The sequence below is a fragment of the Papio anubis genome, unplaced genomic scaffold, assembly GCF_008728515.1.
Source record: "Papio anubis isolate 15944 unplaced genomic scaffold, Panubis1.0 scaffold1548, whole genome shotgun sequence".
Taxonomy (NCBI): domain Eukaryota; kingdom Metazoa; phylum Chordata; class Mammalia; order Primates; family Cercopithecidae; genus Papio; species Papio anubis.
The window spans coordinates 238-12,335 of NW_022161523.1; the positions used below are offsets into that span (position 1 = coordinate 238).

Sequence of the window (12,098 nt, forward strand, 5' to 3'; positions counted from 1 at the left end):
TCTGTACAACTTTTAGCAAAAATGCTTTTGCAGAAAAGCAAATTAAATAATGCAAACAGAATACCGAGGTGACTACAGCTAGACATCAGAGCTACAACTTCTCATATCTGTGTCAGAAAATCGTGTTTATCCAGAATAGACTAAAATTTCAGGACAAAACATGGACTTTTTAACAGTTCTTACTTTACCCATTTTAAGTTATTTTTATCTCCCCCACCACCCGGGTCAGTAATTCAGCAAGATCCAGCAGAAAGAGGACTACCTTTAGAATTGGCTATTTAATGTTTCTTCCTATGGTGAGACTGTCATGGAGCCTGGACATTGCAGGCTCATGCATCCATGACCAATGTCCCACTCGGGTCAAAACTCAGCAATAGACTTGGTGAACTGGGCTTCCCGCTGCTGTTTTGTTCTCCTACTGATGCAGGTCAGCTTCAGGGTGTATTTGCCATCCAACCTTTTAAGACTGGAGGGCAGCTCCCAGATACCACCAGAATCCACTCCTGTAGGCTCTTTTCTGTGGGCCACGAGAAAGATGGTGATCTCCGATAAGGTCTAAATGGTCAGAATTCCCATCATCACAGAACAGGATATGATGCACAAAGCCAAAACGGGCTTGGACTCTGGAAAGGGATGCGTGTAATCCCAAGTCACAGCCACTATGGCAAAGCAACAGGAGATTGTATAGATAGTGAGGTGACCATGGATTAGACAAAAATTCTCCACATACTTGTATTTTTCCAGAAGTGCCTTTTTGGCAGAATCATCCAGAGTTTTTCACAGCTGATCCATCCCACTTGTCAGTTTTTACAGGCATATCATCTATCTTCCATTTATCCAACACGCCGCTACGGCCTCTGCCTGTCCCACAGCTGGAACCCCCGCCAGCCCCACCACCGCCACCACCACCACTGCGGTGCCTCCCGCCCGGGCAGCTGCTGCCGCCATCTTGTCCACCTCTGCGTCTCCCTCCATAGGATATCTTTGTGATCTTCTGTTAGGCAATGTTTTCTTTGATAGATACCAAAAACACTATTTCTGAAAAAAAGAATAATTTGACTTTAAGCATTTAAAAATTTCCCTTGAATTGACACCATTAAGAGAACGAAAATATAAGCCACAGACTGAAATAAAATATTTACAAGTCATATACTTGTATCCAGAATATTTAAAGAATTTTCAAAACTTGGCCGGGCGCGGTGGCTCAAGCCTGTAATCCCAGCACTTTGGGAGGCCGAGACGGGTGGATCATGAGGTCAGGAGATCGAGACCATCCTGGCTAACACGGTGAAACCCCGTCTCTACTAAAAAATACAAAAAAAGAAACTAGCCGGGCGAGGTGGCGGGCGCCTGTAGTCCCAGCTACTCGGGAGGCTGAGGCAGGAGAATGGCGTGGACCCGGGAGGCGGAGCTTGCAGTGAGCTGAGATCCGGCCACTGCACTCCAGCCTGGGAGACAGAGCGAGACTCCGTCTCAAAAAAAAAAAAAAAAAAAGAATTTTCAAAACTCAGTAAGAAGAAAACTCTGTTTTTAATTGGGCGAAAGATTTGAACACAAAACTTCCCCAAGGCTGTAATATGAATGACAAAGCACATGGTGCTCAACATCATTTACCATCAGGGATCCACAAGCAAAAGCCACAATAAGATAGCATGGCACCCATGTTAGAAAGGCTACAATAAAAAATGATTTGCAATGTAAACCAGGCATAGTGGCTCACACCTGAAATCCCAGCACTTTGGGAGTCCAAGGAGGCAGAAGGATTGTTTGAGGCCAGGAGTTTGAGACCAGCCTGGGCAACCTATGTCTAAAAAAATAGATTTTTAAAAAGATGAACAACACCAAGTGTTGGTGAAGATGTGGGAGAACTGGAAGTCTCATCCATTGCTAATGGGGATGAAAGATGATGCCACATCACCAAGCAGTTTGGCAAACCTTCTGATGCTGAGTAGGTACTTTTGATATGACCCAACGCTCTCACTCCCCGATTTTTACCCAAGAGCAATGAAAGCAAGACTCTGTCTCTAAAAAAAAAATTAAAAGGAAGATGAACAATACCAAGTGTTGGTGAAGAGGTGGGAGAATTGAAAGTCTCATCCATTGCTCATGGGGATGAAAGATGATGCCACGTCAGCAGGCGCTCTGGCAAAGCTTCAGATGCGGAGCATATATTATCATGTGACCCAGCACTCCCACTCCCAGGTTCTTACCCAAGAGCACTGAAAACAATGTGTGTGCACATGTAGCAGGTGTTTTTCTTTGCTAGAGATTCCACAAGCAGGAACCACACATGGGGTGTTGGAACAAGAAATGTGTTTTCTCACATATCTGGAGGCTGGAAGTCCCAGAGCACAGTGTCTGCAGGGTTGGTTTCTCCCAAGGCCTCTCTCCTTGCCTTGTACATGGCCACCTGTTCTCTGTGTCCTCCCACGGTCTTCCCTCTGTTTGTGTCTCTGTCATCATCTCTGCTTCTTATAAGGACACCACTCACTCTGGATTAGGGTTTACCGTAATAGCCTCATCTAACATCAGTTACCTCTTTCAAGACCCTGTCTCCTCATACAGTCACATTCTAGGTCACTGGGTGTCAGGATGTCAACCTATGAATTTGGAAGAGGATAGCGTTCAGCCCATAATACAAGGATTGGGAGGAAGGGTGATGTCCCACCACTGAGATCGTATTCCATGTCCAGGCATTCTTAATGTACCGTTACTCAGAACTGACTAGTAATGAACTTGAATTTTGTTTGAGAATAAATTGAATGTCAACAAGGTCTTTGTTCGTCCTGTGAATTTTGCTTCACTTTCCCACAGGAAACAGATGATGCCCCAAGTCTATCTTCACTTGGGTAAGTTTGTAAGTTTAATGGGAATGTTTTATCTGTCTGAAACATAGTTGTACCCTTGCCTGAACTCGAATTACTTAGGAAAATACGTCCTCTATTTAATGTCTTCCAAGAAGCTGATGACATAATGGAAAGTAGAAATGTTTCACTTAACATTTATAGCCATTCATGTAGCGTATTGCACTTATCTTACTTGAAAAAAATTACAGAATTCTTCATAAATAACATTTGAACATATACACAAAAATAAGGCCAAGTGTAGTTATTTTCTTTCTTTAAACACATGTAATGTTGTGAGCCTGAATGTATTTTAATGTTTCTAATAGTGATTCATTGAGATTTAGGTCTTGTTGTTTCAACTCTAAATATATCCACTAATGACAGCTCTGCCCCAACACTGCACAATTCCAGCCCAACTGCACACCACTTTTTCACCCTCCAAACTACAAAAGCTGAAAGAGGACCATTATAAAGAGGACCATGATCCGGTTTTAAGCATACATTCTAAAGGGTACCCTGTTCCTTGATGAAATAATATTGTGCAGCCATAATAAATGCATATTCTTTTGTTATGCATTTGTTATGAATCTCAAGTACAGGATATCTCAAGTACAGAGAATCTCAAGTACAGGATACACTTGTCACAGAACATAGAGTAATAGGAAATCTACTCACACATGATGCTAAGTTATTTACTCTTTGTTTGCAATTTCATTTTCCTTTCCATAAAATGAAGACATACTAACTTTATATTTTAAAAAGCAACTTTATACATCATTTCCCAGGGTTTCAGGGTTTAGATATTGCACTCCTACCCTCTACAATAAGTTTCATCCAGAACCATTTAATACAGTCTAAAATGAAATGAAATGGAAAGATAAGAATCATTGTCTCAAAGCACTCCAGGTGCACAGACACAGGCATGCACGTGTGCACATACACACACACTCTCGCACACAGTCAAATGCACACACACTCTCTCTCACACTGACACAGCCTCCTTCCTGCCCTCACATCACATCCCGGTCCCCACCCTGCCTGCCATACTCCTCCTGTCACTGCAGGGAGTCCCAGCTGGCCCCACAGGGGAAGCGCCCACCTCAGCCTGCACAGAACAGCCCCGTCCTCTACTCTGGGCACCCAGCAGCTGCAGCTGTCCTGGCCCAGGACCTCTGGGGTCTCTGCCACCATTCCATTAGGTCATGCTGCTGAACGGGGCCAGATGGCCAAACCATGGAGGGCCCAGTGGACATACGCCCAGAGACAGGACCGACATTATTCAGGGAGGGTGTGTGAGGGAAGCTCCTCATACTTGGAAGAAGGAGCACCCACACCTCATGGCTCAGAGCTGCTCGGGGTTCCTCTAGAGGCACCTGGGACCCCAGACTGCTGAGGTCACTGCATGCCTCCTGGGTCTCCCCCTCACTGGTCAGTGCACCCAGCTGGCCTCATCCTCCCAACCCAGCTGCCCTGGATCATGGAGCAACATTTTTAAAATTATTATTTATTATTTTTTTGAGACAGGGTCTTACTGTGTCACCCAGGCTGCAGTGCAGTGGCACAATCTCAGCTCACTACAACCTTTGCCACTTGGGTTCTCGCAATCCACCCACCTCAGCTTCCCAAGTAGCTGGGACCACAGGCTCATGCCACCACGCTGAGCCAACTTTTGTAGAGATGGGGTTTCACCATGTTGCCCAGGCTGGTCTCAAACTCCTGAGCTCAAGTGATTTGCCCGCCTCAGCCCCCTAAAGTGCTGGGACTACAGACATGAGCCACTGTGTCTGGCCGTGGAGCAACATTTAGATGGGGGAGAATTGAATACCTAACTTATACTTAGAACTTATAACCTTATGACATGCTCATTGTATCAGTTTAAATACCATAGTACATAAGTTAAAAATATTCTGCACCTCCCTTCCTGAATACCACCTCAAAATGCCGTTTTAATAATAGAGGGTAAATACATGTTTTTTCTCTCTACATATTCACTCACGTTGAGAGGTTACCGTACACCATATGAATCATTCTGCAGCTTCCTCTTTTGATTTCTTCAACAGTATGGCATGGATTACGTGCATGACTGGCATGGATTACGTGCATGACTGGCATGGATTACGTGCATGGCGTTTCTTAGAGATGTGAGATGTGTTTTCTTCTTGTGAGGAACTTCACCCTCTTTCATGATGTGCATATACCGTGGGTTAGTCAACCGTTGTTCACTACGGGATATTAAGTTTATGGCCAAGTTTAGGTTTTGCAAACAAAATTGCAAGAAGCACCTTTGTGCCAGTGTTGTCAGACACTGACAATATTGTTTTCTCTCTAATTGTTACTAATGACATTGAACATATTGTCATTCTCTTTTTACTGTTTCACAGTTCCTCTTGTATGAATTAGCTTTTCAAATGTTTGCACACTTTTAAATGGAGTTGTTTGTATTGTCAATATTAAGTGGTCTTTGCACATTAGGGATAATACTTCTGTGATCTATGTGTTTCCAACGTATTTCTTTCAGTCTGTCTCTTAAAATTTTGTGTTTATCATGTCTTTTGCAATGTGAAGGTCATAAATTTTTCTGAAGTCAAAGTTGTCAAATGTTCCTGTCTTACTTTAAAAAGTGTTTCTTACTCCAGAGTTTTACAAATATCGTCTAGAACTCTTTGCTGATATTTTCATAATTTTTCTCTTTTGGTTTTCCTTGTATTTTGATTTTCGAGCCATCCTGAACTTACTTTTGCATACAGGGAGAGAGCTAAGGTTATTTTATCTCGAAGACTTAACTAATGGTTACCACCTTGTTTATGAAACAATACACCTTTCCCATCTAATTCAAAGGCCCCCTTTTCTAATGCTTGCCATAAGCACTAGACTCAGATCTGTTTCTACACGTTTATTTCTGTCTTGTTGATCTGTGTCCTAAACCATGCTGTTTTAATTACTGGACCTTCCTGAGCTACACTTTAATGTCTGACAGGCACATTCTCAGGTTTTTTCATTTCTAAAAGTTCTGACAATTTTTAAAGTTAATTTTTTCATGTAAGTTTATTTAAAATTTACATGGAAAATACATTTTGTTTCAGTTCCAGGAAACCTGGAATTTGGAGCAAAGTTGCGTTAAACGTACACCTTATTTTGAGAGCGGCCCATAGTGTTTTCCCCGCATCCCAACTCCACAGGGAGCCCCAGTAAGTCAGTCTCCCCCAGGTGAGCAGAGGACAGAAGTTCCTGTCTTGCTCTTCCTGAGTGCCCCAGAAGCTCTGCCCTTCATGGAAACGCGCTGGGGGCAGTGCCAGAGTTCCAGGCCAGGGAAGGGCAGCCGGGTTCTGCAGCTCAAGAGGCAGGCAGCTTCCTGGGTCAGAGAAAGGCCACCCAGGAGATGTGCCCCGTTCATCAGTTTCTCAAACCTGAGAATTGCTTAAGAGTTGTGCCTAGTTTCAGCCATCAAGGATTAAATATCACTTAGTGTGAAAATACTCTTTCACACAACCCACTAATGTTTCTTCTAAATTGGTTTTCTTTGATTTAGTGAATCCAGGTTATGCTGAATTTTACTTCAAAGTATAGCCTGACTATGGTTCTGATATTAGGTAAAAACTAAGACATTTTCTCTTTTATCCGTTTCTGGCAAGAATGATAGAAAATTGATTGTGACCAGGATTGTAAATTTTCACTTTGAAAAAATATATATGTTTTATCAGTACACATTCAAAATGGAAAACAAAAATTCTTGGTGTAAAAACCTAACTCACTCACAGTCCTCCCACCCACCAATGGCTACTGCAGGCATTTTGATTGGCACCTCCTGCAGCTTCCCTTTTAACATTTTTTCTGTGTATGAGACCCATTTTCTAAATGAAATTATAATCATGTTATACACCTCTTTAGGACCTGCTTTTTAAACTCTACATTGTTCTGTCTGATGGGCATAAACCACTCCATCCTTAAATCATACTCCTCTTTGTTGGAAACCGTCTTCATTTCAATAAAGTCTTCTCCATAGGAGAATGAGCTAACCTTGTTTAATGTGAAAAGTGTTACACCAACACCACATAAGTTTACAAAGCCTCTAGATGCAACAGGCGATAACTTGCCATTAACCCTTTTTCTTGTCACAGAAAATGCTTCCATGGTCACCTAACAGTTTGGATCCAGCTGGTCCACCTTATAGACTCCCTCACAGCCTTTTACTTCAGGCTCTGCCTGCTGGGCACTGGGCACATTACAAACATCAGTTTGTAGCGATCAGGGACTTTGTTTAAATCGTGTCACACTTTGCCACAGGGGTAAAATCCATCCATTAAGTGCCTGTGCGGTGTGATGTTGCTAATCACAGGTCTATTTTAGTGGGAAATGTGTAGGAATTTATAGTGTCTCTAGTGGTGGATATTAGACAGACTAATGGGGATATTCTGGTCTGCGTGTTTGCTGTGGGATGTTGAAGGGAATGGGTGGATTCAGGCTGACCAGCTGGAATGAAAGTGGGAATAGGGAGCAGGATTGCCCTTGTGAAGACCCTAATCCCCAGCGCCTCATTCAGTGGCTTGTATTAATTTTCCTTTGGAGGCTGGAGCCGTTCCTTTGTGTTATCCCACTAGCAAGCATCCAGGGCGCTTTTGTTATGCCCAGACCGTTTATTCCCCGAAGAAGACCACCAGAGTCCAGAGTCAAAGCTAAGCAGCAAGGATCTTTATTACAGGTTCGAACCTGGAACTCTCCCTCGCTCGCGAAACGAGACGGGCAGGAGAGCTCCCCCACTGAGCTCCGAGCAAGCAGTAGCCCGCTAAAAGTGGGCAGCTATTATACAACCGATATATGATTACAGGTTTGGAATAAGGCGATTTGGCTAACTATGATTGGTTCCCGGCCATTCTTGATATTCCCGTTCCACCTTGAGGCTGGGAGATATGGGTCGGCGGCGCGAGTCATCTTACTTAAACACGTCCCTGTGGACTCGCCTCAGGAATCTATGTACCCTCTACAAACAAATCTCTTGGTATGTGCAGAAAACAGGTGCCTAAGCAGAACTTACTAAAATCTCTCACATGTGCAAAGATTAGATATATGAAATAAGGGTGTGAAGCGGGTAAGGGTACACATCTATCTTTGTGTCCTTTCATTCCCCCCTCTCATAAGTAACTGGATGTCCAATCTTGGATTTCCAGAGTCTTATAATGTAGCCTCACTTTCTGGGTGCAGGAGAGGCTGGTGATGGCTACGGAGGACCATTAGTTGGATGGTATCAAACCTTTCTCTGACAAATTGTAAAATTTTATTTACCACACAGGGGCCTATAGTGAATAGAAGTAGTAAAGACATTAGGGGGCCTAAAAGGGGTGCCAGAAGGGAAAACATTGAAGAGCTCCACCAATAATTCTTACAATTATATTCAGTCTGATCATATTCAAAACAGACCATGGGTATCCCCGGTTGGGCAATTTGGAAATTAGTGAAATTGAGGTAAATTGGAGTATTGCACCCGGAGGGGGGGCAGTCTGCACTAGCTAACAGTTTACCCTCCTGGGGGGTTTCCCCGGGGTGAGTTTTGTTCTCATAGAGCCAGAACCTCCAGACATAGGGATTAGATGGCGCAGTAGTGAGGAGAGTCAGATGCATAAGGCATAAAAGCATAGGTAAGCTAGACATGGTTACGGCTATGGGGATGACGGCACAGAGTTAGCTTTAAGGGATTGTTCTTAGCTTTGTCTACAGTCCATGTAACTGGTGCTCCAGACGGCCCGAGAAGGTCGGATGTTGGGTCCACTGGTTTGACGTGTGTGTAGTGGATCCACGAAGCGATGCCTTCTACCTTGAGAGCGGTGGGAGTAGTCAGGAGTACTTGCAGTGGTCCTTTCCACCTGGGTTGAAGAGTTTCTTGCCGGTGGCGCTTGACTAGGACCCAGTCTCCCGGCTGGAACGGATGAGGCGTCGGCGGAGGTCCTGCCTTGTACAGTTCTCATAGTCTGGGCCAAATTTCCTGGTGAATTTTCTGTAAGGCTTGTAAGGAGAACAAGAGCTCAGAGACATTTTCAGTTTCAGGTTTGAATAAGTCATCTTTTAGACTGGGGACCAGGGGTGGGAGTCTGCCATACATGATTTCATATGGTGTGAGGCCCAGTCTGTAAGGGGTATTTCGGGCCTGGAACAGAGCGTAGGGGAGAAGTACTACCCAATTAGCGCCAGTCTCCATGGTCAATTTAGTTAAGGTCTCCTTCAGAGTCCGATTCATCCTTTCTACCTGTCCTGAGCTTTGGGGCCTATAAGCACAATGTAATTTCCAATTTGCCTCAAGAATGGAAGCCAAATCCTGATTTACCGTAGCAACGAAGGCTGGTCCATTGTCTGACCCTATTTGGACGGGAAAGCCATACTTGGGGAGGATTTCTTCCAAAATTTTCTTTGCTACAACCTGAGCAGTTTCTCTCTTAGTTGGGAACGCTTCTGTCCACCCTGAAAAAGTGTCTACAAAGACAAGTAAGTACTGATACCCATATTTTCCAGGCTTTATCTCAGTAAAGTCTATTTCCCAATAGATACCAGGCCTAGTTCCTCTACACCTAATTCCTGCGGCGGTCTGGGTTTGGGGGCAAGCGTTGTTCAGTTGGCAGGCTTTGCAATTTGTTGTGACATCGCTGGCCAGTTCAGCTATGCGCCTGATTCTGAACTTGGCGTGCCTGATTAAGTCTATCATTCGCTGGGCACCCAGGTGAGTTGTCCGGTGGATGTGTTCCAATACCTGCCATCCTAATTTCTCTGGCAGGATGGTTTGGTCATTTATATCAGTCCACCACCCATTTTTAACCTGTTTTAGGGGAAGTGTGTCCATCCATTCGCGATCCTGTTTGGTATAGTCGGGAAAACATGGCAAATTTCGCGGGCCAGGATCGGGGAGCTGGAGCGCGAGGAGCTGACTGGGAGCTTTTGCTATGCTCCTTGCGGTTTGGTCGGCTAAGAAGTTGCCTCGAGCAATTGGCGTAGTTGGTTTCTGATGCCCAGGGCAATGTACGATAGCCAATTTCTTTGGTTTCCACAAAGCAGTTAATAGAGCTAGGATCTCTTGCTTGTTTTTTTATTTCTTTGCCTTCGGCTGTTAATAGTCCCCTCTCTCTGTAGATGGCCCCATGTATGTGCGCAGTAGCGAAAGCATAGCGGCTATCCGTGTATACTGTTAGTTTTTTCTCTGCCCCTAGGGTGAGGGCCTGTGTGAGTGCTATCAGTTCGGCTCTTTGGGCCGATGTCCCTGGAGGCAAGGGTTCCGCCCAGATTACCTCAGTCTCTGACGTTACAGCCACTCCTGCATACCGCTGGCCTTGGTGGACGTAGCTGCTGCCATCAGTGAACCAGATGAGTTCTGTGTCGGGGAGCGGACGATCTTGCAGGTCCTCCCGCACCCCATGCACCTGAGCCAGTATCTCAGTGCACTCATGGAACGGGGCGTCCAAGTCTGGATTTGGCAGCAGTGAAGCAGGGTTTAAAGAGGTTGGGGGCAGAAAAGTTATTCTGAGGGGGTTTAACAGCAGTCCTTGGTAGTGGGTGAGCCGGGCGTTACTCATCCATCGGTCCGGCGGCTGCCAGAGGACGCCTTCAATGACATGCGGGGTTATAACACGCAACTCTTGCCCCATGATAAGTTTATCAGCGTCTCGGACCATTAGGGCGGTCGCCGCGATTATCCGCAGGCAGAGTGGCCAGCCAGCAGCCACTGAATCTAATTTTTTTGACAAATAGGCAACTGGCCTCTGTCAGGGGCCTAGGTACTGTGTTAACACGGCTTTTGCAACACCCTTACTTTCATCCACGTATAAGTGGAAGGGCTTGGAGACATCAGGGAGCCCCAGCGCGGGGGCTGATAACAAGGCAGTTTTGATTTGTTGAAAGGCCAGCTCAGCCTCTTCCGTCCAATTGAAGGGCTGCCGTTCCTTTGTTGCCTGGTATAGGGGCTTGGCTAACTCAGCAAATCCAGGTATCCATAACCTACAGAACCCTGCCGACCCCAGGAATTCTCTCACTTGCCGTGTCGACTGGGGTCTAGGGATGCGTAGGACTGTTTCCTTTCGGGCTTTGGTTAGCCAGCGTTGCCCCCCTTTTAATAGGTACCCCAGATAAGTTACCTCTGACTTGCAGATCTGAGCCTTTGTTGCTGAGGCTCGGTAGCCTAGCTCCCCCAGAGTCTTCAAGAGGTCCTCAGTCCCTTGAACACAAGTTTCCGGGGATCTGGCTGCTATTAAGAGATCATCAACATATTGCAAAAGAGTTATTTCAGGGTGTTGCCGCCGGTACTCACCCAGATCTTCATGAAGGGCTTCATCGAACAGGGTTGGCAAGTTCTTGAACCCTTGTGGCAGCCTGGTCCATGTTAGCTGACCGTTGATGCCCCTCTCAGGATCCGTCCATTGAAATGCAAAGAGTCCTTGACTTTTGGGAGCCAGAGGAAGGCTGAAGAAAGCATCTTTTAGATCAAGAACGGTATACCACTGTTTTTCGGGATGTAAAGCACTCAGAAGGGTGTATGGATTGGGCACAGTGGGATGTATGTCCATGACCCTTTTATTAACTTCTCTTAAATCCTGTACTGGCCTGTAGTCTGTACTGTTGGGTTTACGAACAGGTAACAGTGGAGTATTCCAGGATGAGTGGCAAGCCCGTAGGACTCCCTGGTCTAGGAGTCGGCGGATATGGGGTGTAATTCCTTCTCTTGCCTCCAGGGGCATAGGATATTGCCGAACCCGAACCGGGTCCGTCCCTGGCTTAACTTCCACAAATATGGCAGGTCGATGTTTAGCTAGCCCTAAGCCCCCAGTTTCTGCCCACGCTTCAGGGAAACGCTGGAGCCAAGAGTCAATTTCCTGATCGGGGGGCTTTTGCTCTTGATGGAGTCTGTACTCATCTTCTAAGGTGACAGTCAGGATAGACATTGGCCTGTTTTGGCAATCAGTTATCTTGGGCCCTTCTGGCTCAAAGTGGATTTGGGCCCCCATTTTTGTCAGCAAGTCCCTCCCTAGTAGAGGGCAGGGGCTCTCTGGGATGACTAGGAAGGAATGGGAGACTTTTCCCGTTCCTAAGTCTACAGTCCTCTGGGTTGTCCAGGGGTATTTTTTGATGCCTGTGGCCCCGTGCACCCAGGATGTTTTCTTAGACATTTTTCCAATTGGTTTGGTTGGGACTGAGCGTTCTGCCCCAGTATCGACCAAGAAGCGAACTGGGGACCCCTCCATTTGCAAAGTTACCCTGGGTTCGGGGAGGGGGTCCGAA

General features: G+C 45.6%; 1 pseudogene; it reads right to left on the bottom strand.

Annotated features, from left to right (window-relative positions):
* Nucleotides 1-274: 274 nt before the first annotated feature.
* LOC101002255 lies at nt 275-948 on the bottom strand (annotated as a pseudogene).
* Nucleotides 949-12,098: the final 11,150 nt, after the last annotated feature.